This window comes from Neovison vison, chromosome 11 (assembly GCF_020171115.1).
Source record: "Neovison vison isolate M4711 chromosome 11, ASM_NN_V1, whole genome shotgun sequence".
Lineage (NCBI taxonomy): Eukaryota > Metazoa > Chordata > Mammalia > Carnivora > Mustelidae > Neogale > Neogale vison.
In genome coordinates this window covers 168,591,007-168,606,933 of record NC_058101.1, presented here as the reverse complement: position 1 = coordinate 168,606,933, position 15,927 = coordinate 168,591,007, and the positions used below count along the sequence as shown (strand labels likewise).

Sequence of the window (15,927 nt, the reverse complement as noted above, 5' to 3'; positions counted from 1 at the left end):
TGAAGAAGTCAAACGCTCTCTCTTTGCAGATGACATGATTCTTTATATGGAAAACCCAAAAGACCCCACCCCCAATCTACTAGAACTCATACAGCCATTCAGTAATGTGGTAGGATACAAAGTCAATGTATAGAAATCAGTGGCTTTCTTATACACTACAATGAAAATACAGAAAGGGAAATTAGAGAACTGATTCTATCTACAGTAGCACCAAGAACCATAAGATACCTGGGAATAAACCTAACCAAAGAGGTAAAGGATCTGTACTCGAGAATACAGAACGCTCATGAAAGAAATTGAAGAAGACACAAAAAGATGGAAGACCATTCCATGCTCTTGGAACGGAAGAATAAACATTGTTAAAATGTCTATACTACCTAGAGAAATCTATACTTTTAATGCCATTCCAATCAAAATTTCACCAGTATTCTTCAAATTCCTGGAGCAAATAATCCAAAAATTTATATGGAATTAGAAGAGACCCCGAATCGCTAAGGAAATGTTGAAAAACAAAAATAAAATGTGGGGCATCATGTTACCTGATTTCAAGCTTTACTACAAAGCTGTGATAACCAAGACAGCATGGTACTGGCATACAAACAGACACATAGACCAGTGGAACAGAGTAGAGAGCCCAGATATGGATCCTCAGCTCTATGGGAAAATAATCTTCGACAAAGCAGGAAAAATATACAGTGGAAAAAAGACAGTCTCTTCAATAAATGGTGATGGGAAAACTAGACAGCTATATGTAGAATAATGAAGATCGACCATTCTCTTACACCATACACAAATATAAATTCAAAATGGATAAAAGACCTCAACGTGAGACAGGAATCCATCAGAATCCTAGAGGAGAACATAGGCAGTAATCTCTTCGATATCAGCCACAGCAACTCCTTTCAAGATATGTCTCCAAAGGCAAAGGAAACAAAAGCCAAAATAAACTTATGGGACTTCATCCAACTCAACCCACACGAAACAGACAAACACATCAAAAAATGGGCAGATGATATGAACAGACACTTCTCCAATCAAGACATACAAATGGCTATCAGACACATGAAGAAATGCTCATCATCATTAGCCCTCAGGGAGATTCAAATTAAAACCACATTGAGATATCACCTTACACCAGTTAGAATGGCCAAAATTAACAAAACAGGAAACAACATGTGTTGGAGAGGATGTGGAGACAGGGGAACCCTCTTACACTGTTGGTGGGAATGCAAGTTGGTGCAGCCTCTTTGGAGAACAGTGTGGAGATTCCTCAAGAAATTAAAAATAGAGCTTCCCTATGACCCTGCAATTGCACTCCTGGGTATTTACCCCAAAGATACAGATGTCATGAAAAGAAGGGCCATCTGCACCCCAATGTTTATAGCAGCAATGGCTATGGTCGCCAAACTATGGAAAGAACCAAGATGCCCTTCAACGGATGAAAGGATAAGGAAGATGTGGTCCATATACACTATGGAGTATTATGCCTCCATCAGAAAGGATGAATACCCAACTTTTGTAGCAACATGGACGGGACTGGCAGAGATTATGCTGAGTGAAAGAAGTCAAGCAGAGAGAGTCAATTATCATATGGTTTCACTTATTTGGAGCATAACAAATAGCATGGAGGACAAGGGGTGTTAGAGAGGAGTAGGGAATTTGGCTAAATTGGAAGGGGAGGTGAACCATGAGAGACTATGGACTCTGAAAAACAGTCTGAGGGGTTTGAAGTGGCGGGGGGGTGGGAGGTTGGGGTACCAGGTGGTGGGTATTATAGAGGGCACGGCTTGCATGGAGCACTGGGTGTGGTGAAAAAATAATGAATACTGTTTTTCTGAAAATAAATAAATTGGAAAAAAAATCAAAAGCTTCTGCACAGCCAAGGAAACAGTCCATAAAACATAGAGGCAACCCGCAGAATTGGAGAAGATATTTGCAAATGACAGTACAGACAAAAGGTTGATATCCAGGATCTACAAAGAACACCTCAAACTAAACACACACAAAATAGATAATCATATCAAAATATGGGCAGAAGGTATGAACATACACTTCTCCAATGAAGTCATACAAATGGCTATCAGACACATGAAAAAATGTTCATCATCACTAGCCATCAGGGAGATTCAAATTAAAACCACATTGAGATATCACCTTACACCAGTTAGAATGGCCAAAATTAGCAAGACAAGAAACAACATGTGTTGGAGGGGATGAGGAGAAAGGGGAACCCGCTTCCACTGTTGGTAGGAATGCAAGTTGGTGCAGCCTCATTGTAGAACAGTGTGGAGATTCCTCAAGAAATTAAAAATAGAACTTCCCTAGGACCCTGCCATTGCACTACTGGGTATTTACCCCAATGGTACAGATGTCGTGATTAGAAGGGCCATCTGTACCCCAATGTTTATAGCAGCAATGGCCACGGTCGCCAAACTGTGGAAAGAACCAAGATGCCCTTAAATGCACAAATGGATAAAGAAGATGTGGTCCATACACACTATGGAGTATTACGCCTCCATCAGAAAGGACGAATACCCAGCTTTTGTAGCAACATGGATGGAACTGGAAGAGATTATGCTGAGTAAAATAAGGCAACAAACAGAGTCAATTATCATATGGTTTCACTTATTGGTGGAGCATGGTGGACATGGGGAGTTAGGGAAGGGAGTTGGGGAAAATTGCAAGGGGAGGTGAACCATGAGAGACTATGGACTCTGAAAAACAATCTGAGGGGTTTTAAGTCTTGGGGGTTGGGAGGTTGGGGGAACCAGGTGGTGGGTATTAGAGAGGGCACGGATTGCATGGAGCACTGGGTATGGTACAAAAACAAAGTATACTGTTATGCTGAAAAGAAATAAAAATAAATTTAAAAAACCAAGAAAAAAGAAAAACTAATGACAGACTGTGTGGTGACTAACATTAAAAAAGCTAGGGAAATAATGAATTAACGGATATTTTTTTCAATGTCTGCTTGATTCCTTGTCAAAAGTGAACAGGTTGAACATTCATTGAATACTATGTGAATAGAATTTGGGGTCTTAAATAAGTTAAACACACTGTGCTCTTTATCATAAATTTATAGTGAACCATGATGACTTCATCAGAAATTCTAATTTTATCTTCCATTTTAATCCTGTGAATTCATGCTGCTAAGCAAAGTGATCATTTTAATATCTTTGGGTTTCAATTGTGGTACTATCTGTACTACAGATTATTACTCATAATATGTTTTGTCATCCAGCTTACCTTTGTTTCTTCCTCTCTTAGATAAAGCCTCGACAATATGAAGGTAAGATTTGGGGCTTCAGTTTTCTTTGCCAAAAATTCTCAGTACCCGTGTTTGATGTGTGTTTAATTTAATGAGGGATAAATATGGTGACTTCTGATGTCTCACTGAGTTAAGTCTTGAAAATACTTCTCTTCCCCATGGGGAGTCTTAAGTGACAGTGTGGAGGGAGTTGCCTTCTCTATGAGTCCAGGAGAAGGAACTCTTTGTGAAACTAGGGAGAATACAAGGTGTAATTTTGCAGAGAGATGTTTAGGAGGCAAGTGATGATGACAGCGTGAGGTCTGGAGAGAGTACTTCACCATGAGCTGGCTTTTGGTGAAATGTCAAGAGGAGAAAACTCTCTGAGTCTAGCAAATCAGCTACACTTAGAGAAGAAGGCAGATATTGCCATGCAGAGCGTGTGTCACAGGAGAGAAGTAAACCATGGTTTTAAGTCTGAAGTGGAGGGGGCCTTTCCTGCCAGGGGAGAATGAATGGAATAGAGCCTGTGCCAGAGGGGATAATGGATAGTGTGTGGGGCTCATGGATTGTGGTGATTCCATGGTACTGGCTGATGACGGCCTGGGTGGCCACCTGGCACTTAGGAAAGCATTGAATGTCGTTGTTCATTGTTGTGAGTGTGGAAGTGGTACTGCTGAGAATAAAGGTCTCAGAGCAGGAGAGCGCTCACAGTGGGTCAGGAGAAGAGAATTTTGCACTTTGAGGCAAGATGAGAGAGTTATTTTTTTAAGAGATTCTGTTTATTCACTTGATAGAGAGAGAGAGAGAGCACAAGCAGGCAGAGTGGGAGGCAGACAGAGAGGGAGAAGCAGGTCCCTGCTGAGCAGAGAGTTGGATGTGGGATGCGATTCCAGGACCCAGGCTCCTGATCCCAGCAGAAGGCAGACCCTTAACCAACTGAGCCACCCAGGTGCCTCAGGATGAGAAAATGAAGTGGCTCCTAGAGGAGTCTGTGTTCTAGACCTTACAAGTGTTATGCAGTTGCCATCAGTCTCCTCATGAGTGTTGTTTTCCTTGAAGGGTGGAGGGTAACATTCTCCTGTTGTGATGAAAAAAGCTTGTCTTCTCAGGCTTGTGCATTATCTAGGGCCTCCAAAGACTCTATGTAACATGGAGATTGTACCCAAGTGTGTTTATAGCAGAGATCTTGTCCTCTAGAGCCCCCAGCCTGGGACACATAAAAGGCGATCTCTGAGCAGCAGAAAGTCTCTGAAGGCCTGTGAGTTGTCACTCACCTGACATCTTGAGCTTTCCTTGTGTGGAATTCCAAGTAGGACCTGGAAGTGGACATTCCACTGAGCAGGAACAAAGTATAGTTTTTCTCATTATGGGTTGTTTTCAGGGACCTGCTTTTGTATCTCAATCACTGGAGGAGAGAGATGTTAGTTGCTAGGATGCTTGATTTTTCGGTCACATCTCTGGCAATGACATTAGCATATGCAAGGTTTGAATTTTCCAATAATGGTGCTTACAGGTGGGAGAAAAATGAGAAAGCATTCGATTGTTTTTTTTTTATTTTTATGTTTGAAAAACATTTTAAGTAGGAATCTCACTGATATAGAAAGTCTTAGGTTTCAAATGCTGCTACAACATGCTTCCTTCAGGCACAATGGGAATGCTAGCAAGTTAGTGACACCCAAGTGTCAGAGAATGTACTCTGGTGCTAATATATTGGGATTATTCAATGTCGCTGTTTTTGCTAATTATCTTAAAATTCTTTTTTCTCCTTTCAATTACTTTAGACAAAATCAAGATGAAGATTAATGATCTTAAAAACGAAAACAGGGATCTTGAAAAAAACATAGCGAGTTGGGAGGAGAAGGTATGTGTGCCCTTTCAAATATTTTCTTGTGATTTCATTTTGGTTACTTACCCTCTGGTAGTTCATTCTATCGACCATATCATGCAACCCAGAAATGGTCCTTGAATAAGAGAAGCTTCACAAATGTAGAGTACTGCCTCTTTCTTTGTGAAAGGAGTCACAAATATAGGTTTCTTTCACATGCTATTTTGGACTTCTGATTCCTTTTTCATATTTTTTATAGGCCAGGGAAGCAAAGAAGCAAGCAGAAACAAAGACAGACCATAAGCGTTCCCTTGCTGGAGTACATATATTAAAAGTAAGTCCTTTCTATGCCTGACTTGTGTTTTAACAGCAGAAATAAAAGTAATAAATTATTATTATTATTATTAAAATTATTATTATTTCAAAGATTGATTTGAGAGAAGGAAAGAGTGAGGGGAGGGGGTCTGAAGGAGACAGAGAGTGAATGCCAAGCAGACACCGTGCCGAGTGTTTCGCCTGATGCAGGGATCATTCCCATGACCCTGAGATCAGGACTGAGGCAAACGAAAGCAGGAATCAGACACTCCACAAACTGGGCTACCCAGGTGCAACCCAGGTGCCCCAAGGAATGAATCATTGTTACTCATTCAATATGTTTTCTTGAAGAACATCAAAAAGGTGGAAGAGATTAATGAAAATTAGAAGGTCTCCCTTCATTGTAAACAGGCTCTCTTACAAGCTCAGAGAGAAAAGAATATCAAGAATGTGGATGTGGGAAAAGTTAGGTGTTAGTTGTACTATAATGTGGCTTGGGAGGCTTTTGGTTCATTGGGTGAGGTGAGTGCAGTGTACTCGTGTGCTGTTTACGCAGTAGAGCCTGGGCATCTGGGACCTGCAACTCCTACTAAACCGTGAGCTGTGATTTCACTTAGGACCACCCCAATGAGGTTTGCAATTTCAAGGCCTAGGAAGTATGGCTTATTTCACAGCTGGGTAATCATCACATCATTCAGCACTGCCCTCCAAGTTATGTAGAAAATCCCACAAAATACGTGAGCAGTGAAGGATGATAGCAAGCCCAATTTGTATAGTAGAATATTATTTTATATCAGTTCCTCTAAGAAAGCCATTTGTGCGTTTTTTGACATGAACGAGTTTCTTTACTTTCCCCTTATTCTATTTATGCCTCAAGGGCTTTCTTTGTTGTTGAGATGGGCATCATTGAAGACCATTTTTCAGATCTGCCTACCATAATGCTTATTAAATTAATCAATTTTCTTTCACACATTGATAATTTTCATGCATTTGTAGATGTTAAAATAATACTACTATATCATTCATATTGTTATTGATGGAGTTACTGAAATTAAAGTAAATATATTGGGTGGAGATTACACCCCAAAAATATTTTGCATAGGAATTTTTCAGTAAAAGAATGTATTAACCATTGTACAGAGAGCTATTTAAACCAAGAAACTGTCTCTAAAAGGGGACTAAATAAAACAGTTCTTTTTCTTTCAGATTGTGATAACTATGGCAATATAGATGCCTTAAAGCCTTGAGGACTAAACTTGTGCTTTACAGGAATTTAGCAGAACTATACTCAGATAGAGTACTCTAAAGCAACATGGATTATGCTGAGGCATTGTTCATACAGTTAGTTGAGCTGGCCGAGGTAAGGAAATAAATACAAAAGTAACATATATTGGCCTGTGATTAATTAATTATTATTATTACTATTTAATCTAAGAACCACATACTGTTTTCCACATTTTGCTCTAAATATTTTATAAGCAATTGATTTTATTCAAACAATAACTCCATGAGGTAGATAGTATTATTATTTTTTTTACATCTTACAGAAGAGGAAACTGATGCAAAGAGAAGTTAATTCACTCACTAAGAAGTGACAAAGCTAGACTTGAACTCAAGCAATATGGTTCTAGTCTCTGGAAAACCACAGATACTGACTCCATTTAATAACAATTAGCAATACCTTTTTATGTGCTCAGTTGTATTTCTGGTTAATCCCAATAGCCATATGATACAGAACTATTATGGTATTGATAAAACTGAGGCAGAGAGAAGAGAAGGAGCATTCCAAAGCCAGACAGTAAAGTGTTGTAGAGGAACATAGAAAAATCTAAAAATAGAGGACCTACACCACTGAATTGAAAAGGAAATTAATTCTAATTGTTCTAACTAAGCAGTTAAATAAAAACAATAGATGTGATAGATTAGATTATTCTGGTTTTAAAAACATATTGTTTCTGGATTGTCAACATAAAGATTCAAATAAAGGAAAGATTTACACATATAACTTAACCTGATTCAGTAATACCAAAATAGCTTAAGAATATTTAATATTTTAAGTCAGTAGAATCCACTGTCAATGTATTGTCATTATGTCTATAGAATTATCTTAATAAAGTATATTTTGGATATATAAGTAAAATCTTTAAGAACTGAAATAGTTCAATAACTTATATTTCATGATTCTCATACTCTTCTGCAATATTTGATTTTATTATAATTTAAACATGCAGAAATCAATTATCACTGCTTGAGATTTAGTTGGAGATATTATTTTCCTTTACTGCTAAAAATCCTAGAGTGCATTTTCTAAGAATAAGTATTTTTTCTTATATAACCACAACTAAAATTTCAAGACTTAATATTTACAGAATTCTGTTGTCTAATCAATAATACTTTTTCAAGTTAAGTATCAATTATCAACTGGGCCAATAATATAATTTACATTTTGTTTTATCTTTGTCCCAAATCCACTCTAGGATGACATATTGCACTGAATGATTATTTGTCTTTATTCTCCTTTAGTCTGAACCTTTTTTTGTTTCATGGGCTTTAAAGGATATGTTCTAGTAGTCTTACAAAGTTATTTTATGATCTGTTCCTCAGTGTGGGTTTGTGTGATGTTCTTCAAGGTTAGATTTGAGCTTTGCATTTTTAGCAGGAATACTGCAAAATTGATGCATATCTCTCAACGCATGATATCAATAAGTACATTTTGGTGTTATTATCCCAATGTTGGTGGTATTAAATGATTATTTGCATAAAATAGTAAACGCTAGGATTTTCCACTATGAACTTATTTTCTCTTTATAATTATTTTTCATATCCTTACAAATTGTGTTCTGGTTTATCTATCATTTGATGAGAGAATGATGTTTAAACTTTCAAAATAATATTATTGAATTTGTCTACCTTTTTGTCAATTATTGCTTGATTATCTATATCTATATCATCTATATATATTTGTTTTACTTTTTAATGGTTATTTTTAAGTAAGTGTAGTTGACACATTTATAATTGATATGTCTCTGATTAATTCACTTTCTTTCTTTATGAAATATTAGCCTTTAGCTGTGATATACTCCTTGTGTTCAAAGATAATTTGTCTGCTCTTATTATAGCCATTTCATTCTTATTCATAATGTTCGCAGAGTATTTCTATTTCTATACTCTTTCTTTACACCTGTCTGTGTTTTCATATTTAAAAAGTGCTAGTAGAAGAATGTTAATAAAGTTTGGTTTTTAATTCTATCCTGTCAGAAAATTGCTGCATTTAATTAACTTATTCCATTTATATTAAATGTAATTATGTTTAGGTATGTTGATCATTTTTCTAGATGTTTTCTCTTTGTTTTGTTAGCCTTTATTGCTTTTTACTTGTCTCTAGCACTTTTGGGGTATATTTTCATTTTCCTACTCCTATTTTATTTTTTTATTTTATTTTTTTTGTATTAAGGAATGTTTATTAGTGAAAAAGTATTACTAAAGGAGACCAAACCTTTGGAGATTGAATTACAATGATCTTCTGTAAGGCATTCATTTCATCTGGGCCAGAATAAAAACTGGAAATAAAATAGTGGCTTTTTATAAATACACGATTAAAAATCTAAAGAAATTATTTTAAGCTGATAAGTATAAGATGTTACCATATTGATAAATCTCCAGAATGGAAATGTGAGATTTCCCATTTGGAAATCCATGGTAAGATATTACTATGAAGATGTTTACATACTACATGTTTCCATCAAGGTCCTGGAATTGGACAGACAACACCATCAGTTGGTATGTTTGTGGAAGCATTTTTGGTGAGGAATTGTTTGCAGTGGTGTAGACAGGGTTAAGGAAACCAATAGGAGGTGTTGAATCATGCTTGAGGACTGGCAGCAGCTGAAAACGATTACCACCCACAGGCCTGAAGAGGAAGAAAAGGAAGGCTTTCCTAGAACCAGACCTGGCCAAGGCCTTGGGAGACAATAATAATCACACCAGACAATAGCATATACTTTGGTAAGATGGGGTGCTTGGGTGTCTCAGTGGGTTAAGGCTTCTGCCTTTGGCTCAGGTCATGATCCCAGGGTCATGGGATTGAGCCCCACATCAGGCTCTCTGCTTGGTGGGGAGCCTGCTTCACTCCTCTCTCTCTCTCTCTCTCTCTCTCGGGCCTGCCTCTCTGCTGTCAAATAATCTGATCTCTCACTGTCAAATAAAATACCTGATCTCTTCCTGTCAGATAAATAAAATCTTAAAAAAAAAAAGACTGGGAAACTTCAAGAACTAAAGTGTAGGCAACTCTACCCCTTTTCCCACCAGTCACAGCATGTAAGATCTTGCCCTGAGGTGTAAGAGTTGGCCACAACCCAGAATAAAGATAATCTCTTTTGGAGATCGCTTTTGAAAGATTGAGTGTATCCTCAATTTCAGGCAAACACAGGAACTAAGGTGCCTCTTAGCAGCCTTCCATTTCTCAGAGCTCTGACTGGTTTGACACAGACTGAAGAAGATTAGAATAGCCTGAAACATGTACTGTTCCATCTTGCCATCAACGCTGTACAAAATACAGAGCCTTACTCAGGCCCTAAGCCACATTTTTAACTTCACCTAAGAGAGGAAGAGGATGGATCTTATTTCTCACTTGCATAGCCCGGTGTAGGGGAAACTCAATACTGAGCATGGCTTAAAGTGAGCCTTGAATACAGAAGCTGAGAGGAGCATACTCTTCCCTCAGGGCAGGAAAGGATTCATTTAGGACTTGACCCCCAAAGAGATATCCCTAGAAGGTGATATAAAAACTTTGAACCTTGCCAATTTCAATGCTTTTATTTCTTTTGTTGTCTGATTGCTGAGGCTAGGACTTCCAGTATGTTGAAAAACAGTGTTGGGAGTGGGCATCCCTGCTGTGTTCATGACCTTAGGGGAAAAGTGCTCAATTTTTCCCCACTGATGATGATAGTAGCTGTGGGTCTTTTGTATATGGGCTTTATGATGTTGAGATCTGTTTCTTCTAGCCCTATTTTTTTTGAGGGTTTTTATCAAAGGATGTTATATTTTGTCAAATGCTTTTTCTTTTTCTTTTTTTTCCCAATTTATTTATTTTCAGAAAAACAGTATTCATTATTTTTCACCACACCCAGTGCTCCATGCAAGCTGTGCCCTCTATAATACCCACCACCTGGTACCCCAACCTCCCACCCCCCCGCCACTTCAAACCCCTCAGACTGTTTTTCAGAGTCCATAGTCTCTCATGGTTCACCTCCCCTTCCAATTTACCCAAATTCCCTACTACTCTCTAACGCCCCTTGTCCTCCATGCTATTGGTTATGCTCCACAAATAAGTGAAACCATATGATAATTGACTCTCTCTGCTTGACTGATTTCACTCAGCATAATCTCTTCCAGTCCCGTCCATGTTGCTGCAAAAGTTGGATATTCGTCCTTTCTGATGGAGGCATAATACTCCATAGTGTATATGGACCACATCTTCCTTATCCATTCATCTGTTGAAGGGCATCTTGGTTCTTTCCATAGTTTGGCGACTGTGGCCATTGGTGCTATAAACATTGGGGTACATATGGCACTTCTTTTCACGACATCTGTATCTTTGGGGTAAATACCCAGGAGTGCAATTGCAGGGTCGTAGGGAAGCTCTATTTTTAATTTCTTGAGGAATCTCCACACTGTTCTCCAAAGAGGCTGCACCAACTTGCATTCCCACCAACAGTGTAAGAGGGTTCCCCTTTCTCCACATCCTCTCCAACACATGTTGTTTCCTGTTTTGTTAATTTTGGCCATTCTAACTGGTGTAAGGTGATATCTCAATGTGGTTTTAATTTGAATCTCCCTGAGGGCTAATGATGATGAGCATTTTTTCATGTGTCTGATAGCCATTTGTATTTCTTGATTGGAGAAGTGTCTGTTCATATCTTCTGCCCATTTTTTGATGTGTTTGTCTGTTTCGTGTGGGTTGAGTTTGAGGAGTTCATTATAGATCCTGGATATCAACCTTTTGTCTGTACTGTCATTTGCAAATATCTTCTCCCATTCCGTGGGTTGCCTCTTTGTTTTGTTGACTGTTTCCTTTGCTGTGCAAAAGCTTTTGATTTTGATGAAGTCCCAGAAGTTTATTTTCGCTTTTGTTTCCTTTGCCTTTGGAGACGTATCTTGAAAGAAGTTGCTGTGGCTGATATCGAAGAGATTACTGCCTATGTTCTCCTCTAAGATTCTGATAGATTCCTGTCTCACAGACCAATATCACTGATGAATATGGATGCTAAGATTCTCAACAAGATCCTAGCCAACAGGATCCAACAACACATTAAAAAGATTATCCACCATGATCAGGTGGGATTCATCCCTGGGCTACAAGGATGGTTCAACATTCGTAAATCAATCAATGTGATACAACAAATTAATATGAGAAGAGAGAAGAACCACATGGTCCTCTCAATTGATGCAGAAAAAGCATTTGACAAAATCCAACATCCGTTCCTGATTAAAACGCTTCAAAGTATAGGGATAGAGGGAACATTCCTGAACCTCATCAAATCTATCTATGAAAGACCCACAGCAAATATCATCCTCAATGGGAAAAAGCTTGCAGCCTTCCCGTTGAGATCAGGAACAAGACAAGGATGCCCACTTTCACCACTCTTGTTCAACATAGTATTAGAAGTCCTAGCAACAGCAATCAGACAACAGAGAGAAATAAAAGGTATCCAAATTGGTAATGAAGAAGTCAAACTCTCTCTCTTCGCAGATGACATGATTCTTTATATGGAAAACCCAAAAGACTCCACCCCCAAACTACTAGAACTCATACAGCAATTCAGCAGCGTGGCAGGATACAAAGTCAATGTGCAGAAATCAGTGGCTTTCTTATACACTACAATGAAAATACAGAAAGGGAAATTAGAGAATCGATTCCATTTACTATAGCACCAAGAACCATAAGATACCTGGGAATAAACCTAACTAAAGAGGTAAAGGATCTATACTTGAGGAACTATAGAACACTCATGAAAGAAATTGAAGAAGACACAAAAAGATGGAAGACCATTCCATGCTCTTGGATCGGAAGAATAAACATCGTTAAAATGTCTCTACTGCCTAGAGCAATCTATACTTTTAATGCCATTCCGATCAAAATTCCACCGGCATTCTTCAAAGAGCTGGAGCAAATAATCCTAAAATTTGTATGGAATCAGAAGAGACCCCGAATCGCTAAGGAAATGTTGAAAAACAAAAATAAAGCTGGCGGCATCACCTTACCTGATTTCAAGCTTTATTACAAAGCTGTGATCACCAAGACAGCATGGTAGTGGCATAAAAACAGACACATAGACCAGTGGAACAGAGTAGAGAGCCCTGATATGGACCCTCAACTCTATGGTCAATTAATCTTTGACAAAACAGGAAAAAATATACAGTGGAAAAAAGACAGTCCCTACTCCTATTTTAATTCTTATATTCACTTTCCCCCATACCTGTTTGCATTATTTTTTCTTTCTTTTTTTAAAAAAAATTATATATTTATTTGACAGACAAATCACAAGTAGGCAGAGAGGCAGGCAGAGAGAGAGGAGGAAGCAGGCTCCCCACTGAGCAGAGAGCCTGATGCTGTGCTCAATCCCAGGACCCTGGGATCATGACCTGAGCCGAAGGTAGAGGCTTTAACCCACTGAGCCACCCAGGTGCCCATGCATTACTTTTTCTAGTTGTTTTAGCAACCGCATCACACATCCTTCACTATCATATTCTACTTCCATCCAGTGTTTTATAACCTCGCTTAGAATTTAAGAACATTGTAACAATATTGTCCCCTCCAGCTGATTTCTGTGCTATTGTTGTCATGTACATATTAGATCCACCTATGTTAAAGACCCACAGTATACAGTTAATTTTTTTCTTTACCTATCATACTTTTTAAGATATTAAGAGATAAAAAGTACAGTGGATTTTATATTTACCCATATATTAGCCATATCTAGTGTTCTCCTTTTAAGCCTGTGGATCTAATATCCACCTGACATCATTATATTTCAGCTTAAATAATTTTCTCAAGCAACTAAGAAAAGACAAATCTAGTATCAAGCACTCCACATGGGTATTTGTAGAAATCTTTCATACTATTTTTAAATGATAAAAAGTGGGATATTTTTGAAATAAGAACTAAAGTCATACTGATAAAAGGGATATGCCATCGGAAAAATAGATGTGTGCAGATCATTTGAAATTACAATTAAATTTTTTACTAACATTTACATATAAAACCTTGATATTGCAAAAATAAAAATTTAGAATTTGAAAAAAAAAGAACAAATCAGTACTGTACTGCTTCTTTACAAATGCCCCCTCCATTCATTAGAGTACTAGCTAAGTTGTTGCAGCAAAGAAACTCAAAGTACATTATATTAATATTATATTAAATATTTCATGCCCCTAATAAAGCCTAACTATAAGCAACTCAAGGCTAGTGAAAAATATCACTGTCCTTAAGCCATGGCTTCCAAGATTTTCTCAGTCATTTTTGACCAACAAAAGAATAAAGAAAATAGAATAAACAACTTTGTCTTTAAGAGTGTATTTTATATTTGCCTACATCTCTTTCACAAACATCTTTGGCTCTGAACTTAGTTATGTTCCATGATAACATTAAGCTATAATATAGGATTAGAAGTATAGCCTTTTATAAAGAAGTAGTGTGTCTGGTTAAAAATCAAAGGATCCTGGTAAAAAGGAAAAAATGAATAATGGAGACAAACAGAAGATTGTATCATATCCTTATACTTGCAGATTCATGTATCTGACCTTCCAGTGTCCTACATTGGTTGTATTTGGTTATTTTTCCATTTTTTATGTAGAAAGAACAGAAGCACTGTAGTACCATGGCAGGGTAAGAGGAATTTGGATTTAAATACTAAATTTCTTGTTCTAGATATGTAAGTGTTCACGAAAAAGTTACTGAAAATCTACAAATCCTATTTTCCTTATTTTTATAATGTCTATATGAGAATGGTACTCAAAGATTTGTTTTGAGAATAAAACATACCTGAATTATACTATAGGACTTTAATTACTGTACTTACTCAAGATCTTCTTCTTTCATTTCCTTTTCCTCATCTCAGCCCACCTCTTACCTAGTTATGAAAATTTTAATCAGAGAGGCAAAGTTTGAATTAGCTAATTTTATTACCTGTTTTCCTATTATCTATTGGGTTTTGATGATATTAGTAAATTAATTATAAAATATTTCTGTATTAATTTTCTGTCAGTCTTTTTTTTCCAATTTATTTATTTTCAGAAAAACAGTATTCATTATTTTTTTACCACACCCAGTGCTCCATGCAAGCTGTGCCCTCTATAATACCCACCACCTGGTACCACAACCTCCCACCTCCCCACCACTTCAAACCCCTCAGATTGTTTTTCAGAGTCCATAGTCTCTCATGGTTCATCTCCCCTTCCAATTTACCCAAAAGCACATACCCTCCCCAATGTCCATAACCCTACCCCCCTTCTCCCAACCCCCCTCCCCCCAGCAATCCACAGTTTGTTTCGTGAGATTAAGAGTCACTTATGGTTTGTCTCCCTCCCTATCCCATCTTGTTTCATGGATTCTTCTCCTACCCACTTAAGCCCCCATGTTGCATCACCACTTCCTCATATCAGGGAGATCATATGATATTTGTCTTTCTCTGCTTGACTTATTTCGCTAAGCATGATACGCTCTAGTTCCATCCATGTTGTCGCAAATGGCAAGATTTCATTTCTTTTGATGGCTGCATAGTATTCCATTATGTATATATACCACATCTTCTTGATCCATTCATCTATTGATGGACATCTAGGTTCTTTCCATAGTTTGGCTATTGTGGACATTGCTGCTATAAACATTCGGGTGCACGTGCCCCTTTGGATCACTACGTTTGTATCTTTAGGGTAAATTCCCAGTAGTGCAATTGCTGGGTCATAGGGTAGTTCTATTTTCAACATTTTGAGGAACCTCCATGCTGTATTCCAGAGTGGTTGCACCAGCTTGCATTCCCACCAAAAGTGTAGGAGGGTTCCCCTTTCTCCGCATCCTCGCCAGCATCTGTCATTTCCTGACTTGTTGATTTTAGCCATTCTGACTGGTGTGAGGTGATATATCATTGTGGTTTTGATTTGTATTTCCCTGATGCCGAGTGATATGGAATGCTTTTTCATGTGTCTGTTGGCCATCTGGATGTCTTTTTTGCAAAAACGTCTGTTCATGTCCTCTGCCCGTTTCTTGATTGGATTATTTGTTCTTTTGGTGTTGAGTTTGTTAAGTTCTTTATAGATTTTGGACACTAGTCCTTTATCTGATATGTCGTTTGCAAATATCTTCTCCCATTCTGTCAGTTGTCTTCTGGTTTTGTTCACTGTTTCCTTTGCTGTGCAAAAGCTTTTGATTTTGATGAAATCCCAAAAGTTCATTTTTGCCTTTGCTTCTCTTGCCTTTGGCGATGTTCCTAGGAAGATGTTGCTGCGGCTGAGGTCGAAGAGGTTGCTTCCTGTGTTC

The 15,927-nt window shown here is 37.8% G+C and overlaps 1 long non-coding RNA gene across 1 annotated transcript; it reads left to right on the top strand.

The window, feature by feature from the left end:
• Positions 1 to 5,043: 5,043 nt before the first annotated feature.
• LOC122889833 lies at positions 5,044 to 9,347 on the top strand. Its single transcript, XR_006380982.1, has 3 exons — positions 5,044 to 5,111; positions 5,335 to 5,409; positions 9,299 to 9,347. It is a non-coding gene; the product is annotated as an uncharacterized LOC122889833 (long non-coding RNA).
• Positions 9,348 to 15,927: the final 6,580 nt, after the last annotated feature.